This window comes from Equus caballus, chromosome 14 (genome assembly GCF_041296265.1).
Source record: "Equus caballus isolate H_3958 breed thoroughbred chromosome 14, TB-T2T, whole genome shotgun sequence".
In the NCBI taxonomy this organism is placed as follows: Eukaryota; Metazoa; Chordata; class Mammalia; order Perissodactyla; family Equidae; genus Equus; species Equus caballus.
In genome coordinates, this window is record NC_091697.1 from 35,899,331 (window position 1) to 35,905,303 (window position 5,973).

The 5,973-nt window shown below is 41.3% G+C and overlaps 1 long non-coding RNA gene across 1 annotated transcript; it reads right to left on the bottom strand.

The window, feature by feature from the left end:
- LOC106781611 (uncharacterized) lies at positions 1–2,069 on the bottom strand. Its single transcript, XR_002799553.2, has 2 exons — positions 1,337–2,069; positions 1–909 (listed from the first exon to the last, which is right to left on the bottom strand). It is a non-coding gene; the product is annotated as an uncharacterized lncRNA (long non-coding RNA).
- Between the last annotated feature and the right edge of the window lie 3,904 nt (positions 2,070–5,973).

Sequence of the window (5,973 nt, forward strand, 5' to 3'; positions counted from 1 at the left end):
TTTCTTTTCAACTTTTTATTTTGAATGCACTTCAGACTTAGAAAAAAATTGCAAAAAACAGTATACAGAGTTCCCTTATAGCTATTACTGGCTTCCCCTGATGTAAACAGCACCCATAAACATAGTACAATTATCTAAACCAGGAAATTAACATGGGTGCAATACTATTAACTAATCCATAGGCCTTATTCAAATTTTGCCACTTGTCCCACCAATGTCCTTGATCTGACCCAGGAGCCAATCCAGGATCCGACACTGCATCTGCTTTCATGTCCCCATAGTCCCTCAAAACTAAGACAGTTCCCCGGTCTTCCTTAATCATTTGTTATCTTGACATTTTTGAAGAGTAGTGATCAGTTATTTTGTAAAATGGCCCACAATTCGGGTTCATCCAATGTTTCCTCATGATTAAATTCGGGTTCTGCATTTTTGTCAAAAATCCCACACCAGTGATATTGTGCCCTTCTCAGGGCATCGTATCAGGAGGTACACGGAGTCGATGTGTCTCTGGATGCTGACGTTAACTTTGATCACTGGTTCAGGTGGGGTCTGCCAGGTTTCTCCACTGTAAAGTTACTATCTTTCCCTTTAGGACTGATGTATCTGGCGGAGAGATACTTTGAGACTATGTTAAGATCCTCTTCCTCATCACACTTTTACCCACGAATTTTACCGCATGCATTGATGATACACACCTGCAACAAGTTTTGCCTAATGGTCATTTCCTATTTCCATCATTCTTTCTAATTTATTAGTCTGAATTTTACCATAAAGTCTTTCCCTTCTTCGTATATTCTTTTTTAATAAAACAGCCCTAAATTTGAGGTTGTCAGAGGCCTCGTGTTGACTCTCCAGGGCCCTTGGTCTGATTCTTGGGTCTCCCCAGGTCTGAGGTGTTCACTTGTGTGCCTGCATAAAGGGAAAAAAATCTCCTTTATTTTGCGTTTAAACCTCATGATTTTAGTTCTCATTAATAGAATCTTTGAGGGAAGCATGTGCTAAATGCTTTACGGGAAAGACGATGTTTAAATTATTCAAGAAAACGGCTTTTATACAATTTGGATGTACCCGTTTACACATAAAAATTAATGCTAATTAGATATAATTTCTATCTATTCATTAAAACAAATCCCAAAGCATTCTAGAAATCCTCAGTTAGCCTAATATTATTCTGGGCACTCGAAAACAAAATTCTTTTCTTAAGAAAGAAAAATCATGACGGTCTTTTATGAAAACACATTTGCACTACTGGTGGGGCCTTCTTGCTCCCCTTTTCCAGCTACCTTCCTCCTTTCCTTCTCCTGATCAATCAGGCATTCATTCAGCAACCACTTACTTCGAACATGCTGTGCACCAGCCTCTTCTCTAAGTGCTGGGGCCAAGCGTGAACAAAACCAACCTGAACCCTTGTCCACTGGAGCTTCCAGTTTCACAGGGGGAGATCAACTACAAACAAAATAACAAATCTTGTAAGTGGTAGCCTCTTTGAAGAAACACGAGGCAGGGCGAGGGAAGAGAGAATAACAGGGCAAAGGAGCCTGTCGTTTAGATAGCGTGCACAGGGAAGACCTCAGCTGAGGTCGGGTGACATTCTACAGAAAGCTGAAAGAGGAAGTGAGAGAGAAGCCCTGTAGCTGGGGGAGAGGGGAGGAGGGAACGGAGCGGGGAGAACGTTCCAGGAAAAGGAACAGCAAGGTTGGGCTACATTTGCTAGTGGGAGGGGTAGTTGTGTGTCTGTCTCCAAGCCGGTCCACTTTTGATATATATACACAGCCTTCTTTTGCTAAGTCTTAAGGTTTTAGTGCCTTCCAATTTACCTGCCCACTCCCACTTCATTTTTTTCAACATGTAGTTTTGAATATCTTTCCTCATCTGGAAGAATACTACATGCATTTTAGAAAGATAGATAGATAGATAGAAGATAGATATTAATATAACAAAGATATAGAGAGAGTTGACTTCCTTTTTTGATGATTGACAGCTGACAGTTTTTGAGCCTCCCTCTGCCTCTTCCCTTCAGCCCCACACCCACCTCTGGGCAAGCTGATGGGAAAGCCTGGAGCTTCCTCCTGTGGGACAACATCAGAGACAAATTTTGAGTGAAGGTTCGCAACACACACACACACACACACACACACCCTTCCCTGTTCAATACAGTAGGCACTAGCCACATGGCTACCGAGCATTTGAAACATGGTGAGATGTGCTGTGCGTGTAAAATAGATGCTGAGTTTCAAAGATAATATGAAAGAATATAAAATATCCCATTAATAATAATAATAATTCCGATTATATGTTGAAATGATATTTTGTACATATTAAGTTAAAGTACTACTAAAATTCATTTCATCTGTTTCTTTTAACCTTTTTTAATGTGGGTACTAGAAATGTTTAAATTACATGCGTGACTTTATTTGTGGTTCACTTTCTCTTTCTTTTGAACAGCACTAGCATATACCAAGGTACTAACAAGGAGTATATCTTAGTTTTGGTTTTTTCTAATATCCTTCTTTTGACTTCTCTGTATTTTTCGAACATGTCTTTAAAAATAAAAAGAGAGTTTCACGCAGTTGTTGTCAGTGGAGGTAGGAGGGCTGCTTACAGGCTGGGAGGAGGAGAGATTGCTCTGCTCAAAAAGTCCAGAAAGTAAAAATATTTTCCAATCAGCCATAATTCAAAAACTGAAATCCAGGGGCCGGCCCGGTGGTGTAGAGGTTAAGTTCACATGCTCCCCTTAGGCAGCCCAGGTTTTGCAGGTTCAGATTCCGGGTGCGCACCTACACACCGCTCATCAAGCCATGCTGTGGTGGCATCCCACGTGCAAAACAGAGGAAGATTGACACAGATGTTAGCTCAGGGACAATCTTCCTTACAAAGAAAACAAACAAACAAACAAAAACTGAAGCCCACCCCCTGTCCACACATGCCCTGTGTGGGACAGGCAGCCTGGCTGTAAGCTTTAGAGGAAATGACTTTCTACCGTGATTCTAGAGTTTGCAAATACACTGATGTGCACTGGACTCTGAGCCCTGGGTCCCTAGATGTAGAACCTGCTAGATCTGATGTGCTGCTGTCATAAAAAGCATGAGGCATGGCTGGCCCCCACTCTCCTGAGTGCATCCCTGGGATGGCCATTTGTGCTTGACCCAATCCATGCTCTACCCTATATAAGCCTTCAGTATTCAGACCCTTGTTCACAAACCAGGAGGACCAAGCTCAGGATGGCTGTCCAGGCACAGACCAGCAGGCTTTGCAGGGTAATGTTTTGGAACAAATTGTGCAGACTTAGTGATGCAAGAATGCTAGCGTACTGAAGAGGTCAGAATTCAGAACATGCTTGCTGCTCCAGCAACTGAGTTTTATTGCTATTAACTCTAAACCCAGCCACTTGTACTTAGGCAGCCAGCTCTTTCTACCAGAAGAAGGACGGACAGTAAGAGAAGCGGGAGCAGGGGAAAAAACCAAGTGGATTTAACTGGGCCATCACATAAAAACTGCAAATGTCATATCGCTTTTCAGAAAAAGCGCCGTGTGCTTTCAAATGATTTTGCTATATATTTTTTCTTTACACAAATAAATTTTGAAAATTAAATCTGAGTGATTTCAATTCTGTAAATTTTGAAACTTTACTGAGTAAGAGAAATACTGAGTACTGACCCTTGAAAGGCGAGTATAGAGAAATAAGCAATTTGTGAGTTTACATTTGGCCCTAGACCCACAAAAAGGAAAAAGTTTCACTTTTAAATAATGAAAAAGTTACTCAAATATACAAACTCGTATTTGGCTTCACTCTTCTAACTCTATAAACTGAAGCCATCATTAGCTACTAAAAATGAATACCAAGGTTTGTTTGTTTTTTTTTAACAGCTATAATGAGTGCAATTCACATACTATGCAAATCAGTACTTCTGTTCTTTTTACTGCTGAACAATATTCCGGTGCCTTATGATATTTTATTTATCCATTCATCAGTTGATGGATATTTGTGTCGTTTCCACTTTTCGGCTATAATGAGTAATGCTGCTACGAATATTCATGTATCTAGGTATAATTTTAAACTTAGGTAATTCTTCCTTCATGGCTAGATGCATCAAGGAAAGTGAGTATAAAGCAAACTTCTGCAAAGCAAACTTTGCTTTATCAGTGACTGTCACCATAAATCATGTTTTCCCAAGGAAAACATTCCCTAACAACCTGATTTGGAAACAGCAAGAAAGCCCCTCCTAAAATTGTTCCGTCTTTTAACAGATTCAAACACACACACATTTGTTGCATGCCTACTAGATGCAACATGCTATTTGTGGTGGACTAATAATTTTGAAATATTAAACCTTTTTCTTTATATTTCTTTACACCTCTTGCTCCTCCCTCCATTCATTTATTCATTGCCTCAGGGAATGGATAACTCAGAGAAAAACAGACAACATAGTAACTGGCTTTGGCTTTTTTTTTTTTAAGGATTTATTACCCAGTCACTTTGAGTCATTCACTTTCTTTTTTTATTTTTTTAAAGATTGGCACCTGAGCTAACATCTGTTGCCAATCTTCTCTTTTCTTCTTCTTCTTCTTCTTCTCCTGAAAGCCCCCGAATACACAGTTGTCTATTGTAGTTGTGAGTGCCTCTGGTTGTGGGATGTGGGACGCCCGCCTCAGCATGGCCTGATGGGCGGTGCCATGTCTGCACCCAGGATCCCAACCTCTGAAACCCTGGGCCGCTGAAGCAGAGCGTGTGAACCCAACCACTTGGCCTTGGGGCTGGCCCCTGGCCTTGGCTTTTGAATCTCAAAAGTCAGGCAATAAATTTGGGAACATAGGTGATGAGTTAGATCAAAGCTTCCTGTCCTTCTGCACCCCAACTAAATTACGTTCTTCTGGAATTGAGGAAGAGGGAGTGTAGGAGGAAAAATGAGCCAAGGAGGGGAACGTGAGAGAACTCCATGAAGGTCTGTGAGATCAGAGAGCAAAGTGAACAAATGCTTCACTTCTTAGGTGGTGCCCACGAGAGACGCCAAGATTTCAAAGAAATGGCTGTGTGGTGTGTCCAGGCAGAGAGAACCTACACAGCCTCCTAGCTTCACCTTCTGAGAAGGTGGCAGGGTGACCTTATGCACTGAGAGGGGCTCTGCAGGAGCATAGAGTTTTAGCTCCACTTAGTGTCTCAAGGCTGACAGAAGCTCAGGAATTCTGTGCTTTCAGCAGAAGTATGGACATAATGGGGAGCACCCCGGGATCTGACTTGGAGCATGGCATGATGTAGCAGTGACCAAGGTCCAGAGCAGATTTTGGAGACCTTAGCAGATACTAAGATGGCTAAGTGACAATCCAAAACCAGACACCTCCCCATCTCGATCCCATGCCCCCAGTGTCTTAGCATAACCTAAGACCCCAGCACTTAGACCCAATCCTGGGGAAAGGGTAGGGAACTCCAAATTGAGCAAGATTAAGTTTCTTCTACTTAAGTTTCTACTACTTACTTAGAATAGGGGCTCTTAAAAGAAATCTTCTTATGGAAAAATATAAGCATATTTCTTCAGTAAATGATCCGAGATTTGTACATGTGGGTTTTTTTTTTTTAAGAATATTTCCATGATACCCCGAACGTGGCTCCTATGTTTTCAAAGTTCTTGTTCTCTGGATGATAAGATTTTATCCCTTTTCTAGAGATGGCCTACCTGCTCTCATTGGCTTCAAAACTTTGCTGCCTTCCTGTCCTTGGCTATGACCTCCCCTCACCCTCCTCCCTACTATATTAGGTCCTCCTATAATACAAACCTCATACGTGGAGTTATTTGTTTAATGCCTGTAATCTTTAATGGACTGTAAAGGACCATATCTGTCTTATTCACCCAGCACTTAATGCAATGTCTGATACAAAATAAGCTCTCAATAAATGGCTAAATAACTTTTTCCTACAGCAACACACAAGTGCACAGAATATATGTAGAAGGATGTTTATTGCAGCAATGTTGGTAA